Here is a 23,846-nt window from a genome sequence, read left to right on the forward strand (position 1 = left end):
TTAGTTATTATTACCCTGTGGCTACTCCAGGAGTCCTTTTTGGAGGCTGAAGAAAGTAATAAGTCGCAGGGAGCTGTTCCTGACAGAACCTGTGTGTGACTGTTTTTTAATTTCCCTCTTCCTGTTTTGCTTCACGACTTCACACCAGAATCTACAAGAGCCCTTACTCTCCTACCACCACCACCACCGTTGCCAAAAGTGGGACTTTAGCCAATCTGGTCAGTTTTTTGGCAAGCAACATGAAACAGTGTGGCACAGTGGATAAAGCACAAGCCTGGGAGCAAGAGGATTTGGTTTCTAATCCTGACATCGGCATTTACCTATTTGATCAACTGGGGCAAGTGACAACTTCTCTGTGCCTCAGTCTCCTCAACTGCAAAATGGAGATTCAGTACCTGTTTTTCATTGATTGTGAGTCCCATGTGGGACAGGGCAACTCTATCCACCCTAATTAATTTATATCTATCCCAATGCTTAAAATAGTGCTTGCCACATAGCAAATGTTTAATAAATATTGGATTGACCCTCTCAGTAAGAGAATGATGGTCCCATTAAACAAAATTTCTCATGGAAGTCTGAGGAGGAGGAGGAGGTTAACAGAAGCTAATTTTCCCTTGCCAATACAAAAATATAAAATCAAAGTAATTGGTGGTCTTGGAACTTGGATTCTTGGAATTTGTTACCCCAGGAAGTTGTTCGAGCAAAAATTAAAAATTGATTCAAGAAAGGCTTGGCTAAACTAATCTATCAATAATTCAATGGTATTTATTGAGCACTTACTGCATGCAGAGCACTGTACTAAGTTTTTAGGAGAGTACAATACAACACACTTCATAGACATGTGCTCTGCCCACAAGGAGAAGCAGCTTGGCCTAGTGGATAGAGCATGGGCTTGGGAGTCAGAAGGACCTGTGTTCTAATCGGTACTCTGCCACTTGTCTGCTGTGTGACCTTAAGCAAGTCACTTATCATCTCTGGGTCTCAGTTACCTCATCTGTAAATGGGGCATAAGAAAGGAACTTACAGTTTAGAGGGGGAGGCAGCATTAATATAAATAAATTAGAGATACGCACATAAGCAGGGTGGGGTGAATACCAAGTGCTTAAATGGTACAGAACTCCTCGGCTCATCTCTCATTCAACTCACATATTCAGTCTGTCTCTAAATCCTATCATTTCGACCTTCACAACATTTCGAAAATCTGCCTTTTCCTCTCCATCCAAACTACTACCGTGTTAAGCCAAGTACTTATCCTACCCTGCCTTGATTACTGCATCAGCCTCCTAGCTGACTTCCCTGCCTCCTGTCTCTACCCACTCCAGTCTAGATTTCACTCTGCTGCCCAGGTCATTCCTCTATAAAAATGTTCTGTCCATGTTTCCCCACTCCTCAAGAACCTTCAGTGGCTGCCCAACCACTTCTGTATCAAAAAGAAACTCTTTACTATCGACTTTAAAGCACTCAATCATCTTTCCCCTCCTACCTCACCTCCCTGATTTCCTACTACGACCTGGCCCCACACTTTGCTCCTCTGACGCCAATCTACTCTTAGTACCTTGATCTTGTCTATCTCACCACTGACCTCTCACTACAACCTGCCTCTGGCCTGGAATGCCTTCCCTGTTCATATCCAACAGTCAATCACTCTTCCAGTGCTTAGAATAGTGCTTGGCACATATTAAACACTTCACAAATACCATCATTACTATTCTCACCTTATTGAAGATATATCTCCTCCAAGAGGCCTTCTGCGACTAGGCCCTCATTTCTTCTTCTGCATCACTTTTGCATTTGGATTTGTACCCTTTATTGCCTCTCCCTCAGCCCCACAGCATTTATGCACATATCCATAATTTATTTGTGTATATTAATATCTGTCTCCCCTTCCAGAATGTAAGCTTTCTGTGGGCAGGGAACATGCCTACCAACTCTCTTATAATGTACTCTTCAAAGCGCTTAGTAGAGTGCTCTGCTTACAGTCAGTGCTCAGTAAATATGATTGATACAGATCCCAGTGCATAGGTGATGAAGAGGGAGAGTTAGTAGCAGAAATGAGGGCTTAATCCCAGAAGTCTTCTTGCAGGAGATGTGATTTTAGTAAGGCTTTGAAGGTGGGGAGAAAGATCATCTATTCGATCTGAAGGGGGAGGGAGTACCCAGACAGAGGGAGGACGTGGGCAAGGGGCTGGTGGTAACATAGACGAGGTAGAGGTACAGTGAAAAATTTGACTCTAGACGAATGAAGTGTGAGGATTAGATTGTAGTAAGAAACTGTTAAGGTAAGATAATGAGGGATGAGTTGATTAAGTGCTTTAAAACTACCATTTAGGAATTTCTCTTTGATGCAGAGGTGGATGTGTAAATACTGGGAGGTCCTTGAGGAGTGGGGAGATGGGGACTGAACAGTTTTTTTAGAAAAGCGATCCGGGCAACAGAGTGAAATATTGTCTGGAGTGGGGAGAGACAAAAGGCAGGGGAGGTCAGTGAGGAGGCTGATGAAATCATCAAGGCAGGATATGATAAGAGTTCGTATCAGCATAGTAGCAGTTTGGATGGAGAGGAAAGGGTGTGTTCAGGAGCTGTTGAGAAGGTGAAACTGACAGGATTTGGGGATAGAGTGAATATGTTGGATGAATGAGAGAGATAAGTTGAGGGTAATGCCAGTGCTACGGTTGTGAGATGAGTAGGATGATGGTGGTGTTCACAGTGAGAGAAAGACAAGGGAGGACAGAGTTTGGGTGGGAAGATGAGAATTTCTGTCCTGGATATGTTTAGTTTGAGAGATCGCAGAGACGGCAAGGTCAGGGTCGGAGAGGTAGATTTGGGGATCATCCGCAAAGAGATGATAGTTGAAGTCATGGGAGCAAATGAGTTCTCCAAGGGAATGGGTACAGATGGAGAATAGAACTGAGCCTTGAGGGACTTCCACAGCTGGGGAATGGGAGACAGAGGATGAGACTGTGAAAGAGACTGAGAATTAGCCACCAGAGTAAAAGGAGGAGAACCAAGAAAGGAGAGTGTCAGTGAAGCCAAGGTCAGATAATGTTTCCAAAGGAAGGGGATGGTTCATTGTGTCGAAGGCATCTGAGAGATTGAGGAGGATTAGGCTGGAGTAGAGGCTGCAGGATTTGTCAAGAAGAAGGTAACTGGTGACCTCTGAGACAGCCGTTTCCATGGAATGAAGGGAACAGAAACCACATTAGAGCGGGTCAAGGAGAAAAATGGGGGAGAGGAAGTGGTGGCAGTGGATGTAGACAACTGGCTCAATTAGTTTGGAGAGGAATGGTAGAGGGGGGATTAGGCAATAACTGGAGGGATCCACAGCATCAAGGGAGGGGTTTTTATTAAGATTGGGGGTACATGCACATGTTTGAAAGCAGTGGGGAAGGAACCACTGGAAAGTGAACAGTGGAAGATGGTAGCCAGAGAGGGAAGAAGAGAAGGGGCAAGTGTTTTGATAAAGTGTGAAGGATAGGGGTCAGAGACCCTGGTGGAGGGGGTAGGTTCTGTGAGGAAGCAAGAGATCTCCTTTTGAGATATTGTGGGAAAAGATGTGAGAGTCGAAGAGCATACAGGAGGTGGGACTAGAGAGAAACAGGCGAGGTTTTTTATGACATTTGTTAAGCGCTTACTATGTGTCAAATACTGTACTAAGAACCGGGGTATATACTAGCTATCTACAGTGCATGTCTCATGTGGGGTTCAGATTCTTAATCCCCCTTTTGCAGATGAGGTAACTGAGGTACAGAGAAGTTAAGTGACTTGTCAAAGGTTACACCTTCTCAACAGCAGACATGTGCCAGACCCAGGATTAGAATCCAGGCCTGTGCTTTTACCACTAGGCCACAATTGATGGTTTCAATTTTATCAATAAAGTATATAATAATGATAATAATTGAGGCATTTGTTAAGCGCTTTCTTTGTGCCAGGCACTGTACTAAGCACTGGGGTGGATACAAGTAAATCACGTTGGACACAGTCCCTGTCCCATAGGGCTCACAGTCTCAATCCCCATTCTACAGATGAGGTAACTTGGGCCAGAGAAGTGCAGTCACTTGCCCGAGGTCACACAGCGGACAAGTGCTGGAAACAGGATTAGAACCCACTACCTTCTGATTCCCAGGCCCATGCTGTATTCACTTCGCCATGCTGCTTCAAGTATGTGGACAGGTCTTTAGGGGGTTGGGGGGGAGTGGACTGGAGGAAGGAGATTAACACCTGGAACAGCTGGCATGGGCAATGGCCCTGGGAGTCAATAAGAATGGAGAAGGGCTGTTGCTGAGAGGAGAAGAGGGCAGAATTAAAGCAGGTGAGGATGAGTTTGAAATGGACGAGGTCAGCCACGTGACTGGATTTCTGCTAGCAGTGCCCTGACACTTAAGCAGAGGAGTGGAGGAAGCATACTGTGGAGGTGAACGAGTTAATGGTACAAGATCAGCGGAATGATAGGGGAATGAGGTTGTTGAGTTCAGTGGATAGGGTGGTGTTGAGGGCATCAGAAGATAGTTTGGGCATGAAGACCAAATAGGACATGATTATTTTAGAAAATGAAGGGGGTCAAGTGATTGGAGGTCTCTGTGGGGGATTAGGACAGATTTGTGGGGAGTGGGTGTGTGGGAGAGAAGCCGGATAAGGAGGTGGTGGTCATTTAGAAAAGAGTGTATGTGGGCTACTAGAGAGAAGGATAGGGATGTAGAGATGAAAGCATTAAGGATGTTAGTTGGCATAACCCCAAACTTGAGAATGGATATCAAAGAGGACACCTACTTTTGACCACTATCAGAGTATTGGGCTTGGGTATTGGGCTTGGTATTGGGCTTCATCCTCTCACCCAGTAATGGCAGTTTCTATGGTGTGGTGGTAGGCAAGATACAATACAGATGTAACAGATGGATGGTTCCTTCCATTACATTCAAATACAGAATGTAGTGCTAGAGTATTTTGTCCCAGAATCTGTGAGTCCTTGGTCAAGAAACTTTGAAAGATCGAAGGTTTTATGAACAGAATAGAATGGCAGTTGGATAGATCTGTTTTATAAGTCTGTATCTCTGAGAAACTGAAGAAAGCATTAGAATCCTCCACCTGCTCCACCACATATCAAAGTGTACCTTTGTTTCAAAGCATCACGAAACTTTCCCTTCAGTTCATTATTGGTTCGATTTAATTGATAACCTAACAGGTGAACAAAACAAACAGAATTATACTGGAAAATCCCATGACACTTTATATTTTGGTTCTTCAAATAGAAATGTCATGGTTACAAAATGTTCATAAATTAGGTCAAGTAGTTTGAAATATCAGACAAGAGATTTCAGTTAAAACCCAATAAGACTCCCATTCTAAATTAAAATTATGTTTCCCCTATTACCTGCCCAAGTGAAGTGTTTACTTGCTCGCACATCTATTTCCTATTGGAGTACCTGCATCATTCCAAGATTTAATTTTTCTCCAAAATAATCCTAAAATGATTTTTTAAATCTAGCCCGGGAGCCAATTTTGACTTTACTCTGAGTCAGACAATCAGTCAACTAAATTTATTGAGTGCCTACTGTAAACAGAACATTAATCTAGGCCTAGTAGGAGCTAACATGGAAAACAAAAGGCACAGTCCTGCTCTCGGGGTAATTACAGTGTAATGGGAGGGACAAACCATAAATAGAATATAACACTGAAAATGGCAGAAACCATATTTAACTACATTTTATAGCTATTCTCACATATTATACACTCAACTGTCAAGTGGTTTGGGGAGATAGGGCAGACAAAGGATGATGTGAGTTTTTGGAATGGCTGGAGCTAAGTGGGGTAAGTCTGAAAGCTTTGTGGAGATGATGAGTCTTTGGAGGCATTTGGAAGAAGGGAGGGGCAAATCTAAGTGTAGACAGCAGGGAAGGACACTAAGGCAGGGAGAATGAAACAGACCATAATAATGAGAATCATGGTATTTGTTAAACGCTTACTATGTGCCAAGCACTGTACTAGTCAGTCAGTCGGTCACATTTACTGAGTGCTTACTGTGTACAGAGCACTGTACTAAGCCATTGAGAGAGTACAATATAACAAGTCGGTACACTCTCTGCCCACAATGAGTTTACAGTGTAGAGGACAAGCTTGCAGCCCTTGGGTGGATTCAAGCAAACGGGGTTGGTTGGACACAGTCCCTGCACTATTTGGGGCTCACAGTTTTAATCCCCATTTTACAGATGAGGCAACTGAGGCCCAGAGAAGTGAAGTCACTTGCCCAAGGTCACACAGCAGGCAAGTGGTGGAGCTGGGATTAGATGATGAAATAGACAATGTAGTACATGGAAAAGGAAAATCATAAAGTGAGGGTGGTCTGGTTAGAGAGAAGAGCATGAATGTGACTAGAGTTAGTTAGGTCAGTGAGATAAGGGAGAGTGGGTGATGAGTAGATATGAGGCCTAAAAGAAGCCCATGATTAGGAGATTTAACTTCATATGAGAGGTGAATAGGATCGACTGTAGCACTCTGGTAAAGGGGTAGCAATCAAAATCAATGAGATGGATCTTAGAAAAAAATGGAGGAATAATGATGAAGAGATCAATGGAAAGAAAGCAGTTGAAGATGGTGACAATAATCCCAGGCCTGAAGAACTAGAAAGCTAGCGATGGCACCAATATTGACAAGCAAAATGAAAATGAAGAAACCCTTAAGGGAGAACATAATGGGCTCTGTTTGGGTTATATTCAATCAAGGATGTGATGGCAGTGGGATACAGGAAATGAAAGAGAGGTGAGTAGTCAAATTGGATGAAATGAAATAGGGACAAATGCACGTGTGGCCTAGGAAAACAGTGTGGCCTAGTCTATAGAGCATGGGCCTAGGAGTCAAAAGGACCTGGGCTCTCATTCCGCTTTGCCACTTGTCTGCTGTATGACCTTGGGTAAATCACTTCATTTCTCTGGGCTTCGGTTACCTCGTCAGAAAAATGGGGCTTAAGACTGTGAGCCCTCTGTGGGACAGGGACTATTCCCAGCCTGATTAACTTGTATGTACCCCTAGTGCCTGGCAGGTAGTAAGCACTTAACAAATACCTTAAAAAGTATTGAAGGAAAAGACAAATACCCTACAGGAGATGGGACAACTGAATATGCCCAAGTGATCCAAAAAGATCTGGGGGTCATAAGTGACCAGCAATTTAGTGTATTGAAAAAGTCAGCACGGTTATCAGCACATATTAATAGGGTTAGACCACATAATCTGAGAAATAATCCTTCCACTTTGCTCTGCCCTTGCCAAACCCTGTTTGAACCCAGTGTTCAATCAATCATCCTTGAATGTGTGAAGACTATAGAAGGTCCAGGGAAGGGCAAGAGATATGACTAAAGGAATGGAAAACAAGGTTTGTAGGGAAAGATTAAAGGAATTGGGGTTGGAGACTGTGGAGAAGTAAAAGCTAAAGAATAACCTAATTGTTATGAAGGGTTTTAGAAAAGTGTGCTGATCAGAAGACCAAAGAGGAGCAAATGGACTGAAATTAGGACAAAAGTAAGTTTGATTATAATGACTGGTATTTGTGAAGTCTTAAGTGCCAAGCACTCTATTAAGTGCTGGGGTAGATAGATAAGCAGATCGGACACTCTTCCTGTTTCACTGGTGGGGGATGGTAGGGGCTGGGGCGGGGGGGAGTTCTCAATCTAAACTGGGAGGAGAGAACAGGTATCTTATCCTCATTTTTACAGACGAGGAAGCTGAAGCACAGAAAAGTTGAGACTTGCCCATGGTCATATAGCAGGAAGGGGGTGGAGTCTAGGTTAGAATTCAGGTCTCCAAACTTCCAGGCCTGTGCTCTTTCCATTTGGCCACACTGCTTCTGTAGAGGAACCTAAGAAAGAAATTCTTGCAACCTAGAGAGATTCCACAATCATCTGAAGGGGTGTAGATCATAACAGACCATTTACCATCAGGGACACCAGAGACAGAGCAGCTAACATTTCAGGGTCCCGTTCAACAGTATGTACATCAACACAACCTCCTTCGTGTGAGATGTTTGTTGATCTTGGTTTCTGAATAATGCTCAAAGAGTTCTGGCCATGGCCAAAGCATTTCGCTTTATCAGTGTTTCCCTTTTAAGCAATGCATTTGCAAAATGACTTTTACTGTTTTAAAACATGGCCTAATGGAGAGAGTGGGACTGGGAATCAGTAGACTCAGATTCCAGTCTTGGCTCCACGACTAGTCTGTTGTGTGACCTTGGATAAGTCATTTAGCTTCTCTATGCCTCGGTTTCCTCATCAGCAAAATGGGGATAAATTGCCCATTCTCCCTTCCTCAGACTTGGAGCCCCATGTGGGACAGGGATTCTCTTCGATTGTGTCACCACCCCACTGCTTAATATAGTGCTGGCCACAGAGAAAATACTCAAAAAATTATATTAGCCCCCTTCCTGAGAAATCTTTGAGAACAGGTCAGATATCCATCCATATCCCTTAGTGCAATGATCTGGGCCCACAGTGTTTGGCACATTGAAAATACTTGAGAAATACCACAATTGTTGTTATTCCTCACTCCTAATTTTCAGGAGAAATTTTCATAAAGGCGACCAATTTTAAACCATCTGGATTTAAATTCAGTACAACTTCTAAGAGCTACAGATTGGCTACTTATTCACAGTGGAAGAGATTCGCTCTAGGTTTACAGTGAGCCAGTCTTTTCTAGATTGAGTCCACAGTTTTTTCTACTGACAATCCCGGTCAAAAGAAACTAAAAGCAAAAAGGTCTAATTGAGAAAAGACTAAGTACCCTGTTGGCACTAATAGGGTAAGCAAATTATACCACAAGAAGCAGTAGGCCTGTCAGTCACCTGATATGACACCCAAAAGATGGCCCCCGGGGACCAGATGAGCTCCAACTTATGTCCTAGGATGGGGCACAGAATATGGATTTCCTACACATTTTGGCACTAACTGCTCCCACCACTGTGGTAACTCCCACTTACCACTATATTATAGAGGGAACAGCAGTGAAAGTGACTCAGAACTCCTGTTAAAAATGAAGCTCAATCCTAAACAATAACATTGATCTACAGAATGGGCTTTGGGGATTACAAAACATCTAGTTCACATTTGCCTTTTTAGAATCAAATATTTTCAATTACACTTAGAAGGAACAGAGAAAACTCGGTTCTTAGAAGGAGTTCATTGTCCTTAAAAATCATTATCTGCTCATTAGCCCATTGAAGAACACTGTAAGGAGGCAAGTATTAGCAACCCACACTTTACGGCCAAGGAATCCAGGTCATTCAGAAGTTTGACTTGCCCAGATTTCCCGAATCATATATTCTACAGTAATTTTCCCATATTAGACAAGATAAAGAAAAACTGTGTTCACAAGAACAAAAGGGCAACCAAACACAGTCCCAAGGTTGAAACCTACATTCCAAATGAATAAGATCAGATGGATTTTTGACTCAAGTACCAATGTCACATAAGTAAACAAAACATCCATTTCAGTTTAAAGAAAAAAAACAAACACATTTTCAAGTATTAGTCATACTACTACAGAAATAGGGAGATGGGCCAAACAGCTCCTCTATTTCCTGAACTAAAGGGTGTGGGCCTCTTTATTTAAAATGTCCTCTGTAATTGTTGTGTATTATGTTAATTCTGTGCTGAGCTAATAATGGAACAACTTATTCAGTAAAATTGTTGAAACCTACATTCACAGGCTTAATCCGTACCAAAGTGACGGTCTAAAAATCTATTTTGCACAATTAACACGTCTCTATCTTTTGAATCGACCTCAAAAGGCTTTTTTGATCACTGAATATTCAATTTATTATTCAAGGTATTTTTCTTCAAATTCTGTGCCTGTAATATAGATAAGAAATTATGAGTTTAGTATTTCCAGACTCCCTCTCAACTTGACAGGATTTATTTGAAGAACTTCATCTCTATGAATCACCCCTCCACCTACATACAAAGATCACTGTCTGCTCGACTTCAAATTGTTCTTCTACCTTTTGTTTTAATTCTTACTTTATTCTTTGTTTTTTCCTAAGAGCTTCATGGTTCATGACCTGTAGCACTGGCCTAGGATTTAAAGTGAAGAGTAAGCTGGGTTGGTCCCAAGGAAATCTCTATGCAAACAGACCATATAAATGGAATGAATGAATATGCCCAGGAGTGTTTTTAATGGCAATGCTGATGCAGCCATGGAGGAGAACAGGACTCTGGAGGATCTATCTCTTTCAGTTGCCTTCAGCAGTCAAGGATGAATTTGACTGCCTTCCATATTTAAAAGAGCAGATGAGCTCCAACCTATGTCCTAGGGTGAGGCACAGAATATGAATTTCCTACACTTTTTGGCAACATTCAATGCGGCACTATTACTTCCCTATACTCCTCCATACTGACTTTTGCCACTTGAGATTCTCAGCCAGAATGAGTCTGTGAATGGTGGGTAATGCCAAACCAATCATTTATTTTAAAATTTGATCTCTATAGTGAAAGAGAAATGACAGAGGGATGGTTAAAGGTAATTAGCTTGCCGGACGACTGATAGAGAAAGATAGCTTTGTACTGTATATGTTGATGTGTAGGTGTTCAAAAACAGTTTTCATTTCATTATGTGACCAGATTAAGTTCAGTTAGGAACTCAGAAGCAATAAACTCTAGGCAGAAGTAATGGAGATGATTTGAGGTTTAGCAGAGAGGGTCAGGTTTTGGTAGTCCCAGAACGGTTTTTCAGTACATCTTTTTCCATGAGGCACTTCCTTGGGGAAAATTTTGGCTCGCGCATATCGTGCAACATTTCTCGTACAAGTTTGTATGAAGTCTTTCCTTTCCTTACCAAATCAGATAGACAAAATGAATGTTAAGGACTTGTAATGGAGGGAGGTTGAGACACCTGTGCACTAGCAATCCAGCCAAAATCACAAACTCTCCTGAAAATACTCATATTTCTTCAGAACTCTCAGCCATGTTACATAGGTAAAATAATCTAATGGAGAACCTCATTAAATCTAAAGCCAAAAGGCCTGACTTTTCTTACCACATCTATCAGCTACTCGCAGTTTAGACAACTTTAAATCAAGCATTCCAGAGGTGAAAACCTTTATCACCTATCTCTAATAGATACCAGGCATTTAACAGATATATGCCAAATCACCACAGTATTCTGTTAGAGATGTGTCAATAGTCTTCTATGTTAAAAGGAGATCTACTGAGGGTGAAATTTTCATCTATATGTGTGGGGTGATTGAACAGACCAATTAGAAACCAACATTCTTTTCTGCCCTATAACCATGTAAGAGTATCCATTGCAGCGCACCTCAGTGGAAAGAGCGGGCTTAGGAGTCAGAGGTCATGGGTTCTAATCCCAGCTCCGTCACCTGTCAACTGTGTGACTTTGGGCAAGTCACTTAACTTCTCAGTGCCTCAGTTACCTCATCTGTAAAATGGGGATGAAGACTGTGAGCCTCACGTGGGACAACCTGATTACCCTGTATCTACCCCAGTGCTTAGAACAGTGCTTGGCACATAGTTAGCACTTAACAAATACCAACAGATTATGATGATGATATTTGCTACAGGCAGGGCCTGGGCCTAAGCCTGATCAGTCCTTTAGCTTCAAAATCCCAAACCCCTTCTCTAAATGAGACTTCCTATCCCTGATTCCCATCAGTCTGGTATATCAACCACTGATGTCTTTCAGAATTTCAAATGTATGTTGCATTGTTCTGGTTTGTGTTTCACTGTGGGGTATTGGAGTTTTTTTGGGTTTTTTAAAAATGATTTTTCTGCACTCATTTACTGTCCTCCAAATTCAGGTAAGCACAGAGCAGCTGCCCTGGTATCGTATTTAAATTACACATCCCACCTCGTAAAACTGTTGTGATGAGCATTGTTTCAATGCTGTTCGGCTATCTGTATTTCAGAACCTCATTTCTAGAGGTCCTGTTCTGACATTTGAAGATACTGAATCCATGGGAGCATGGGATTCCTGTGTCGGCTACATCGTGTACCCCTCATCACCAATAGTTAGTATTTTCCCTTCTCCAGTGAGTAAAATAAGGATCAGGCAATCTTTGATTTTCAAAGATTTCAGTCCTGGAACGAATTCCTATTCCTCCTTTTCATTGGGAGTGCAATTAAAGTACAGTACAGGTAAGTGATTTGTTTGAAGTCTCTCAGGAAGCAATGGAGCCTAGTCTTTCAGACCATTAAATCCAATGTTCATTCCGCATATATGCAGCACTTGGAACGAAAACGTAAATATTTTCAGAACTGTGACTCAAATGCTCTCCACCAGTTCACTAGCATTTGGTGGTATAAATTCACGTTCCATTTTTTTCCTGGGACAGGATGTTTTAGAATCAGTGAGAAGAGATATGCTTCAGAGAAAATCAAATTCTGTCTTTACGGAAGGAAAAAGACTACTTCAAGTGAAGAAATCATCTGCAAGTAATGTCATAGCTAAGAATAATTCAATTATTAATTTAAATATCACCAGTTTCCTATCTGCTTCTAGGTAAAACTTCAGGGCTGAGCTTTATTATAAAACCTGAAGCAGTTTAGGTTTTACGTGGGACACCTGGGAAAGCAAATCCTTTTCACTCCATAGGCATCCTGATAGACATCCTGATCTCCCCTGATTAGACTGTGAGCCCGTCATTGGGCAGGGATTGTCTCTATCTGTTGCCAAATTGTACATTCTAAGTGCCTAGTACAGTGCTCTGTACGTAGTAAGCGCTCAATAAATACTATTGAATGAATGAATGAATAACAGAACTATAGGTTGAACATCAAGAACGAGAGGAGGATATTTCCTAAGCAAGTCCTGATCCTTGACCTTGATCTTCTTCCAATGCTTTCCCAAAGTTAATTTACCGAAAAATGTAATGAAGTAGAGGAAAAGGTAAGGGATGGAATTCTCCCTATTAGGTGGAATAAAAACACTGGTGCCTCACTGCGTTATTTAAGAATTGTCTATGCAGTTTGCGTGATCTTGCAGAGCGTCATTTCAATCATACGGCCATAAATCACCACACCCAAAACTTCACTAAATACGTTATGTCGAATTAATCAACTGGTCGCATTTATTGAGTGCTTCTATATGCAGAGCACTGAACTAAGCGCTTGGGAGTGTCCACTACGACAGAATTAGCAAAAATGTTTCCCACCCACAGTGAGCTGACAATCTAGAGGGGTAGACAGACAGTAATATGAATAATCACATAAGAGGTGTTTATGTGTAATTTTTATCTCCCTTACATTTTTATACACTGTGAATGACTTAGAGGCATATGTACTTTCACTTCTAGTATTTAGAAAGAGCCAAGTTCCTTGAAAGTGCATCCTGACAACACTATCTTGCCCTGATTTCTTTACAAAAGCCAAATCACATTCGAATAGCATGCCTCATCTAGAGTTCAGTAATTCCTCTGAAGTCTGTTGACCCAAGAACCTCAGCAAAATATTATGCCTGCTCTCCCACAAAAAGCCTTACGAATATTACAGAGTAACTTGTTTCATTTCCATGGCATTTTCTGTATGAGCTTTTGATGAGGTCCAGGTCACATCACCAGCATGTGGATTTATAGTTCACGAGTTGTACCATCAGCAGTGCTCTCCATACACTGCTACTTTCCCAAAGTGAAAATACATCCTTAAATGTAGCATAGCAAAATGATGGAAAAGCTTCATTTTTGACATTCTACTGTTCATACAGACAGATTATTGGCTCTCCTAAATTTGATCAACAACTCCATTTGAAAAACGTGAAAAAGAGGAAAATGCAAAAATCTGTGTTGGGGATATGCATATTTCCCTAGATTTTTAAATTTAAGCCCACCTATCCCCCAGATGGAATTTTTTTTTCAGAAAGAACAGCCTTAAAGAATTTTTAAATGTCGATCAGTCAGTCATACTTATTGAGCACTTGCTGTTTGCAGAGCACTGTAGTAAGCACTCGGAGAGTACGCTAGAACGAAGTTGATAGAAACATTCCCTGCCTGCAATGAGTTGATGCCTCGTCCCCATCCCAGCGTTTTTTTGGTTCCGCTGTAACAATTTACTTGTGGAGTTCTTCAAGAGGCTGTCATATATAACGCTTCCGATTTTACTCTTAGAATTGTGATCTTTTTAACAGGAACAAACGTTCTAAAATTTCCATTACAGCACATCAATCACGTGTAGCCTTAACTTTGATGTGTATTTTGAACATTTTTCACCGAGAAAAGCGCATATTCACCGTTGTGCTGTCATTTGCTTTCAAAATACCTCAGGAGGTAGTCTTTAAAGATCTTCTGCTTGTAAGAGGCCTGATATTTCATAGTTTACTACTTGATCGGTTTCCTGAATCCTGAATAAATCACAGCCCTCTCTTTCTAGTGATTTCTCAGCACCGCAGAGCGACACTTCATGATCTGTGCTAATTACTTCCCACTCTGCGCGGTATTTGGGTCGCATAATTCAATTTTCCTCTCCCAAGCCTCCGCAGGTAAACTCCGAGCCTCCGGCTCGATAAACTTTCCCTCCCGTACCCCTCTCTGGGCCTCGATCTGACAGCGTGTCGGTAAAAACGGCTGTCCCGCTCCACCAAATCTCCAGCAGCCAGGATTCGACGAATCTCTCATTTTCCCGTGGCTGGCTTACACTGTACATCCAAGTCAACGACATGCACTGGCAACTTGCGGGGGAAATACTAAAGGACCGCCGCAGATTTAGGAAGGCTGAAAGCCCTTCGGCTTCCAAAACAAGTCCTTGAGGCTCGGTCCTTGGGAGAAGCGCTCAGCCATTGGTGGCTGGGCGGGGGAGGGAGGAAATCCTTCGAAAAATCATCTAAATCGAGCACTGTTTTCAGGTGACGATTTTGAGGGCTATTTCGGCACAGTTGGGACTCGGGAATAGAGGACCCCCCCTCCTCCCCCTCGCCCCCTTAAGCTTCTCTGCTGGATCCTGTTCCTCATCCTTGCTGAGACAAACTCGCCTAACCTTTGCAGAGGATGATCTGCAGTGGGAATCCTCAGCATCCCAGCAACCACCTCCCACCTCTCCACCCCCCCCCCAAAAATCAATCAATCCAGGCGATGGGCTCCCCACCAGTGACCCCCGAGCTTGGGGTCCCCCTGCTACTCACCAGCTGTGTCTAAGGCTCGGCGCTCAGTCCCATGCCAGACTCCAAGGCTCCGCCGAGCCACCCGGTGCCGGTGCCCAGAGGAACCATGGCACGGGGTGCCACCTCTCCGCAGCCGCCGCCTCCGCTCAGCACCAGCCCCTCCTAAACGGCGGCCACCCTAGGACTTGGAGGCTGGATGGGCGGGGGGCGCATGGAGGGGATGTCTCGGGGGACGAAAAAAATGGACTCTCCGCTGACCCAATGTTTTACTTGTGAAACTCACATTTGCAGCGCAATCTGCCCCGACCGGTTGTGTAACTCAAGCCCGTCCTCCTCCTCCTCCTCCTCCTCCTCCTCCTCCTCCTCCTCCTCCTCCTCCTCCTCCGAGGCGCGCTCCCCGCCCTCCTTCCTCTCCATGAGCGGGGAGCGCGCCGGGGAGGGGGCAGGGGAGGGGGCAAGGGAGAGAGGGGGCAAGGCAGAGGAGGGGCAAGGGAGAGGAGGGGGCAAGGCAGAGGAGGGGCAAGGGAGAGGAGGGGGCAAGGGAGAGGAGGGCAAGGGAAGAGAGGGGCAAGGGAGAGGAGGGGCAAGGGAGAGGAGGGGCAAGGGAGAGGAGGGGGCAAGGGAAGAGAGAGGCAAGGAAGAAGAGGGCAAGGGAGAAGAGGGGCAAGGGAGAAGAGGGGCAAGGGAGAAGAGGGGCAAGGGAGAGAAGGGGCAAGGGAGATGAGGGGCAAGAGAGAGAAGGGGCAAGGGAAATGAGGGGTAAGGGAAAAGAGGGGTAAGGGAGAGAAGGGCAAGGGAGAAAAGGGGCAAGGGAGAAGAGGGGCAAGGGAGAGAAATGTAAAACAGAGAAAGGATAAGGGAAAGGAGGGGTAAGGGAAAGGAGGGGCAAGGGAGAGAAGGGGCAAGGAAGAGAAGGGCAAGGGAGAGAAGGGGCAAGGGAGAGAGGGCAAGGGAGAGGACGGGCAAGGGAGAGAAGGGGCAAGGGAAATGTGGGGTAAGGGAAAAGAGGGGCAAGGGAGAAAAGAGGCAAGGGAGAAGAGGGGCAAGGGAGAGAAGTGCAAGAGAGAGAAAGGGCAAGGAAAAGGAGGAGTAAGGGAAAGGAAGATCAAGGGAGAGAAGGGGTAAGGGAAAAGAGGGGCAAGGGAGAGAGGGGAAAGGGAGAGAAGGGCAAGAGAGAGAAGGGACAAGTGAAAGAAGGGGCAGGGGAGAGAAGGGCAAGGAAGAGGAGGGGCAAGAGAGAGAAGGGCAAGGAAGAGAGGGGGCAAGGGAGAGGAAGGGCAAGGGAGAGAAGGGGCAAGGGAAATGAGGGGTAAGGGAAAAGAGGGGCAAGGGAGAGAGGGGGCAAGGGAGAGGAGGGGCAAGAGAGAGAAAGGGCAAGAGAGAAGGGGCAAGGGAAAAGAGGCAAGGGAAAAGAGGGGCAAGGGAGGATGGGCAAGGGAGAGAAGAGGCAAGGGAGGCTGCAGGGAGGGTCCGGAGGATGGCTCAGGGGAGAGGGGAATGTGAGGGGGAAGGATGAGGGCACGGGTGGGGGTGATGCGCTGGGGGCCGGGGGCGATGGCTGAGAGGGCGGTCGGGAGGCTGGGGAGCGCGGTAGGCAGGGCCGGCCCGGCCCTGGGCTCCCCGCCGCGGGCTGCCGGCCCCATCTGTGCGGCCGACAGACCTCGTGCCTGACCCCGAGGAAGAGGAGGGAACCAGCCAGCCAGCGAGCGGGCTCCCGAGGAAAGTAGGTCAGCCAGGAGCTCGGTGCCTAACGACATCATTAGCAACCGGGCCGGCCCGGCTTTGGAAACCAGGCGCTGGAGTCAGCTGAGGTTGCCAAGAGGATGACAGGTCTCATTCCTCCCCTTCCTCCTCCTCCTCCTCCTCCTCCTCCTCCTCCTCCTCCTCCTCCTCCTCCTCCTCCTCCCACACAGGGAAGCTCAGGGGGTCGGGAGGGTGGGGGGTGGGGGGGTCGGACCAAAGGACTTGGAGAGAGGGGAGAGGATGCCAGGTTTTGCCTACTGCTTGTCTCTCCTGGGGTGTCCATCCCCCTCTCCCCCCCAAACAAAAATGCACACACCTTCCTGGCTTGTGGAAGAGGAAGTTTCTTGTAATTGCTTCCAACGTGGCAGGTGCAGCAAAGGGCAGGGGGATGGGAGGTGGGATGGGGAGGGGAGGGGAGAGTTGGGGTACTTGTCTATCCCCAGAGCTGCCCAGCTTCATCATGCACCCCGACTTCACAGATCAAAGTGGCAGGTGACAGCACTGTCCCCAAGACCGAGCCCCTCTGGTGCTGAGACAAGCTCTGGGCAGGTGTTGTTACTACCTTCCCCCCACACACACACACACACACACACACACACACACACACACACACACACACACACACACACACGGCTCTTTTCCACAACCCCCAGGATGCTTCTCCAAGCCCCCAGCTTTCCTGGGCCTCCATTACGAACCACAATCCCTCCTCATTGCTTAAACAAGACATTTTGCACAAATTTCCATCTCCAAAACAAGTTGTTCTTTGAGGCGATTAGTCATATAACACTATGAGTCACCGATTTAACATTTGCTATTTCCTTCCCTTTAGGTTTTTCTTCTTTTTTTTTTTCCCTATAGGGATATCAGGTTTCTTCTCCCACTTCTTTCCATTTCCAACTATGACTGTTCTTAACTTTTACAGTCCACATTCGGCTTTTTCTCTTCCTTAGGGCAAATCGAGTTCAGAAATAGGTGCTTCATGCCAGCACCTGGTCTGTTCAGGGTATACGGAGAAGGCTAGAATTCTACGTTTTTCATTTTTTTGGCTTCATTGGAGTTGACCTTCAGTGTTTTTTGCAGGAGGAAACTGGACTGAAAGGTGTGGGCCCAGGTGTGTTTATCTTTGGGAAGCAACCCCAACAGATATTACACTGAAGGCCTAAAAATAGGAATTGCTTTCTCCAAACTCCTATATTTAGGCCTTCTTTCTCGATACAATAGGAGGAAAATGCCTAGTTATGCTCAGCACTGAGAGTTCCTGTAGGTTTGGGTTCGAGCCTATCTGTGGGGAGAAGACTCCTCTTTTGTCCAGAGTGAAAGGAGTATGTTTAGAATTAATATAACCATGAATCCATGTTCTTTTATCATGAAAATGACCAGCCACATTTACATATATCCATGTTATGCAATGCATATCGAAAGCCTGTCCTCAGGGTTTTGAACCACATTAATTAAGCCTCACAAACACCCCTCTGAGACCTCAAAGTATTTTACAGCTGAATGAAACTTCAGCAAAGGGAGGTTAAGAATACTTGCCCTGAATCAAACTCTGAGTCAGTGTCTGTGACATTAGGGAGAAAATGGACTTTATTAAATTTAAGAGGAAGGAGTGCATCACTACCCACACAAATCAGGCTGGTAAAACCCAGTTGGCTTATTACTAGCTTTTAATTGTGAAACTTAGCATGCTCAAGATAGCAGCTGGGGAGCAGCTTTCATCTTTTGAAGAGTGGTATTTTAATGTAGTAGACTGAGAATATCATCAACACAGATGGCAAATAAGATCAATGATGCAGAATTAAGAGATGTCACTTTGGGAATATCAATGGGCTAAGGCAAGACCTTGTGGAGAAGATACCAAGGAGGCAGAGAGGAGTTGAATGATTCAGCAGGAAGCGAGGACATGCTGGGGTTCAAAGGTAGTGGTGGAAAAGGATATAAGCAGTTGCCAATTATGGTGCCATACCACTACAGTAATTTAGGAATGGAGTTTCCATGACAAAAGGGGGAAACCAGAAAATTTGGAAAAAAAATTGGCAGTACAAGGATTCAACAACTTTGGTTGACACCCAGCCATCCATTCTCTTTGCGCCTGTGAAAATGCAGTTACAACAACATTTACACAGGAATGTTTACTTGTAAAGGCTGCAGAATAATAATATCTTGCATTTGGAGAGCATTTTCATTTTCTGAAGTGCTTTCACAGCAATTATCTCATTTTTATCTTTCACTTTCTAGAGTGCTTTCAAATCAATGATCTCATTTTTATCTTCATAATATTCTTGTGAATATCAATCCGACAAAGTTATTTATTGAGCGCTTACTGTGCGCAGAGCACTGTACTAAGTAAGCACTTGGGAGAGTACAATAGAACAAAATTGGTAGATGTGCCCTGCCCACAATGAGCATGCTTTTGGAGGGTGTGTTTAATAATGATGGTATTTGTCATCTCTGTTTTATAGATGGGGAAGACTGAGATTCAGGCAGTGTTTCATGACTTGTCCATGGTCACCCAGCAGGCCAGAGGTGGATCTTGAATCAATCAATGATATTTATTGAGTGCTTGCTTTGTGTGGAACCCTTGAACCCAGATCTTCAAGATAGATAGATAGATGCCTCTTATTTGAAACATTTTCTTCAAATTGTCATTTTTTTGTTCAAATCCTTCACCAGAATATAAAGCCAGAGGTTGTTTAATAAGAACGAGCATTTATGTAACACTTCACAAATCCTAATCCTTGGTGACCTAAGCCCTGAGTGACAGGCGAGAAACTCAGGCCCTAGCTTGCCTCTGCCTTGCTTTGTATCCTTAGGCAAGCCATTTAACTTCTCTATATATGCCAAGCTCCTCATCTGTAAAAAGATGTTAGGGATATGTATGTATGTCTATAATAATTATCATTTGTAGAGAATGGTGTAATCATGAATTAGCTTTAATTATTTAATGATTACAAACTGTTTAGAAAAGATATAAAAAAGTTGTGGGGTTATTAAATGTTAGTTCTCAAAACAGTCAGCAGACTTTATTTATGAAGTTACTAGCTAAGATTAGCCCCAGTCTGAAGAAAATAAGATAGATAGTTGCGTATTTATCTGTAGACAATCAGTGCTCATGGTTTGTACTGGGTGAACTTGATAACTTGTTGAAAAAGTTTATAAAAGTTGCTTAAAAGTGCTAATTTCACCTACCTAGTGATCGGGGTCTTGGTAATTCAGATCTGAAGCGCTTGAAGATCAAGAGATTACCAACTCCCAGATTTCCTGATTAGCTCATGGCCAAAGCGTAAACGACAGCTGCTCCCCTCAACCTGATTCTGAGCAGCTCTACATCGCTTTGGTTGAGGTGGTAAAGTAGGGCTCCAGGGGTGAGATGTGAGTCTAGTCATATACAGGTCTGAAAGAACATAGCTCAGTTCTCTGCACATTTACAGATGTGCAAGCTTTTTATATCTTTTTTCTATAAAGTAGGTGCTTATGCCCATCATAACTCACAGGACTGAGGGTGGCCCAGGGGCTCTCGGCTCTCTCTCTTCCGATGATGATGATGATGATGGAGTTTCCCATTAAAAGCAGTGGACAAGCCTGTCACTTCCTGTGTTTTGCCTGACAAGAGTAGAAGCCACAGTAGACCATGCAGCATATAGAGCTCAACCTTTGTCTAAGACTGTAAACCCGTCAATGGGCAGGGATTGTCTCTATCTGTTGCTGAATTGTACATTCCAAGGTTTAGTACAGTGCTGTGCACATAGTAAGCGCTCAATAAATACTATTGAATGAATGAATGAATGAATAAGACATTTCTTAGACATATCTTTGTCCTCAAAATTCCCACTAGCCATATGGCAGATGTGATACCTGAAGGACCTTCAAATAACAAGTTTCAAATGCTTCAGGTGTTGTGAAGTTCGTCTTCATTGTCTTCAGTAAATCCTTGTATCTGTTCTTCTGGCCTCCTCTGGATCCTTCAGTGTCAACCTCTCCACAGAAGAAGCCCTTGGGCACCCTTTTAATTGATCATATATTTCCAGATGATGGCACCACCATAGCTGAATTCTGATCATCATCTCCTCAGTGATGCGCACGATCCCGCAACACTGCAGGACCTCAGGAGTAGAAGGAGGAGGAGATCTTGTTATTTTTTGCTATGTACCTCAGGCAGCTCAGATGGGATTTGACAAGTTGCTTGATGTGCCACTGGTCTGGCATTCGCGCATTACATATGGACCTGATGTGATTACAGCTGCATAGTAGGAAGTGTGGTCCAGTGGAATGAGCATTGGCCTGGGTGGGAGTCAGGGAACCTGGGTTCTAATCCTAGCTCTCTCGCTTATTTGCTGTGTGACCTTGGGCAAATCACTTTAACTTTTCCATGTCTTGGTTTCCTCATCTGTAAAATGGGGCTTCAATACCTGCTCTCCTCCTACTTAGACTGTGATCCCCAGCCCTTTTAAAATCACATCTCCTTCTCCTACTAAGCTCTTATTTCCCCAACTCACCTTCCCTTTTGTGATGCCTGTGCCCTTGGATCTGTACTTCCTAAGCACTCCATCCTCAGCACCTGTATACATATCCTTACACTCTCATTCCCCATAATCTGTAATTGATTTTAATCTCTGACTCCCCATGTAGACTGTAAGCTTCCTGTGGGCAGGGCTCATGTCTATGAACTCTACTGTATTCTCCCAAGTGCTTAGTAAAGTGTTCTGCAAACAAAAGTGCTCAATAAATTTCACTGATTGATTGTCTCTGATTTGTCTTCTCGGATTTGTCTTTATTTTACCTACCCCAGTCCTTAAGAAAATACTTGGCACAGAGTAAGCACTGAAAAACCATAATTATGATTAATTATCATCCCTTTTCCTTCAAGAATCAATTGACTTATCTATCATATTTATTGAGTGCTTACTGTGTGCAGAGCACTGTACTAAGCGATTGGGAGAGTACAATATAATAGAGTTGGTAGAAACGTTCCCTGCCTGTTCCAGCTTTGAAAGTGCTATGTCAGTGATAGTGATAAATCTTAGGATGTCATAATCTACAACACCATATCACGAAAGTGTACTACTCAAGTAGCAGAATCTTTCAGTCGTTTTAAGCTACACACCGTTGATGTTTAGAGTTTGCACTGTGGTACAGGTCTTAGGGTAGAGCATGAGTTCAGTTTTTTCAGACTTACTTTCAGCCCAGCAAAATTTTCAGTAGGCAACTACATGTCACCAAGGGGCTTTAGACATTTTTGTTCAAACCCCCATAAATAGTGGCTCATGGATGACAGTCTTTGTAAACACAATTGCTTCGAATTTGAGAGTCCACTATTTAAGCAATACTGCATGCAGACCTCACGTCCCAGTTTTCAAACATATCAGATAATAACTCTGTGAACATTTTGGTAAAAATATGGGCATTGGAACGCATCCTTTGTGGACACCATTTGTGACAGCAAGGGATGCCAAGAAGCAGCCTTGCTCCAGAACCTGACTGTCATTACAGAGAGGAACAACCTCATGATGTTAATTTTTTTCAGGTAGCCCAATTTAAGAATGTTCCCTACGTTATCATGATTTATTTACTTCAAAAAATCCACATGGATGTTCCCGATGACCCCTCCAGATGTCCACTTCCTCTCAACCCCACAGATCTCCTGCCCACCACTCCTCATCCACTCACCAAGTCAGACATATGCCAGATCTCAATTATCACTAATCACATCATCTCTAACCTCACTAACTTTGAATTTGCATTCTCTAGCTCAAACCTCCTAACCTGCCTTCTCCCACAAAATTGTTCTCTCCCCTGCTCCCTCCCTAGAAGAGGTCTCTGATCTCTTGACGCCAACCATCATGTCCCATTAAGACACCCTTGCCAACCTCCCTCTCATGATGCACAAGTGCCCACCCTCAACTCTACCCTTTTTGCCAAACAATTCCTTTTCCCCCATGTCCTTCCATCAAGTTTGTACCACCAATCTATAGCCCACGATCACCATCACAGTGTGTTTTATCCATTCTTGTATTCCTCCTCCAGAGTTCTGTTGGCAAAAATCCAGGCATCAGCCTGATTTTAGCCATAACAAATTAATTCTCACTAGCTATAGCTCTGCCCTCTTCCCCACTTGCTAACACCACCTCTCTCCCCTTACCAGTTTTCATATCTATTACCCCCACCAACTAAACCAGATCTTCAACTCTCTCCTAAAACCCAAACTTCCCTTCACCTTCCAATCTCACCCCTAATGGCCTTGTCAACTTCTTTGTTGACAAAATCAAAGCAATCAGGTTTGAACTCCCCAATACCTTTCCCTCACCTGGCCAGCTTTCCACCACCCTCTTATTTAATAAAAATAATAAATTTGGTATTTGTTATTATGGTATTTGTTATTATGGTATTTGGCTTACTATGTGCAGAGCACTTACTATGTGCCCCACGTGAGACAACCTGATTCCCCAGTGTCTACCCCAGCGCTTAGAACAGTGCTCTGCACATAGTAAGTGCTTAACAAATACCAACATTAACATTAGAGCACTGTTCTAAGCACTGGGTTGTTCCATGTGAGACTCACAGTCTTAATCCCCATTTTACAGATGAGGTAACTGAGGCCCAGAGAAGTTAAGTGATTGCCCACAGTCACACAGCTGACAAGTGGCAGAGTGTGGATTCGAACCCATGACCTCTGACTCCCAGGCTCGTGCTCTTTCCACTGACCCACGCTGCTTCTCCTTTCCCATCTTTCTCAGTCATCTATCCCTCAAAGGGATGACTTCTGTCTGCTTTCGAACTCAAACCTCTCCACCTCCTCCTCAGATCCCATCCCTTCTCACCTTCTAAAAATGCTTGTGTCCATTCTTAATAATAATAACAATAATAATTCTGGTATGCATTAATGCTTATTATGTCCCAGGCACTGTACAAAGCACTGGGGTGGATACCAGCAAATCGGGTGGACGCAGCCCCTGACCCACAGTCCCTGTCTCATTTCACATATGAGGAAACTGAGGTACAGAGAAGTGAAGTGACTTTCC

General features: G+C 44.1%; 1 protein-coding gene across 2 annotated transcripts in view; it reads right to left on the reverse strand.

The window, feature by feature from the left end:
- PASD1 (PAS domain containing repressor 1) overlaps positions 1-15,389 on the reverse strand; it is a 104,623-nt gene extending 89,234 nt beyond the window's left edge. For both annotated transcript variants that reach the window (XM_029068126.2, XM_029068125.2), the window contains exon 1: positions 15,103-15,389. The gene's annotated coding sequence lies outside the window, so the exon portion shown is untranslated. The remainder of the gene's footprint in view (positions 1-15,102) is intronic.
- Between the last annotated feature and the right edge of the window lie 8,457 nt (positions 15,390-23,846).

Source organism: Ornithorhynchus anatinus, chromosome 6 (genome assembly GCF_004115215.2).
Source record: "Ornithorhynchus anatinus isolate Pmale09 chromosome 6, mOrnAna1.pri.v4, whole genome shotgun sequence".
In the NCBI taxonomy this organism is placed as follows: domain Eukaryota; kingdom Metazoa; phylum Chordata; class Mammalia; order Monotremata; family Ornithorhynchidae; genus Ornithorhynchus; species Ornithorhynchus anatinus.